Source organism: Chaetura pelagica, unplaced genomic scaffold (assembly GCF_000747805.2).
Source record: "Chaetura pelagica isolate M959 unplaced genomic scaffold, ChaPel_1.0 scaffold199, whole genome shotgun sequence".
Taxonomy (NCBI): domain Eukaryota; kingdom Metazoa; phylum Chordata; class Aves; order Apodiformes; family Apodidae; genus Chaetura; species Chaetura pelagica.
The window spans coordinates 1,382,343-1,382,733 of record NW_009970714.1 but is presented as its reverse complement, the minus strand read 5'-3'; positions in this window follow the sequence as shown (position 1 = coordinate 1,382,733).

Below are 391 nucleotides of genomic sequence, written 5' to 3'. Positions count from 1 at the left end.
GGGACACAAGCAGGGAAAACATTCTCCCCAGCCTGAAAGAGAAGGATTGGTTTATTTGCAAGGACACGGTAGCCCTGGCAGCTTGGACATTGTCCCTGAGCCATCACTCCTGCGAGGGTTCAAGGGACTTCTTTGGGTGCAGAAGGCTCTGGGGCAGATGGGACACAAGCAGGGAAAACATTCTCCCCAGCCTGAAAGAGAAGGATTGGTTTATTTGCAAGGACACGGTTTATTCCTACCCCTAGGGAGTGGGGGGGGGGATCTGCACTGCTCTCTCCTCTGGGAAAGCAGCGGGCATGGGGGGCTTCCCAGCAGCCACCTCCTTTCTCCAAGAGGATGCAGTGGCTTAATTCTGTGCCCTTGCATCCTCCTCCTCTCCCCTCCTTGTCCC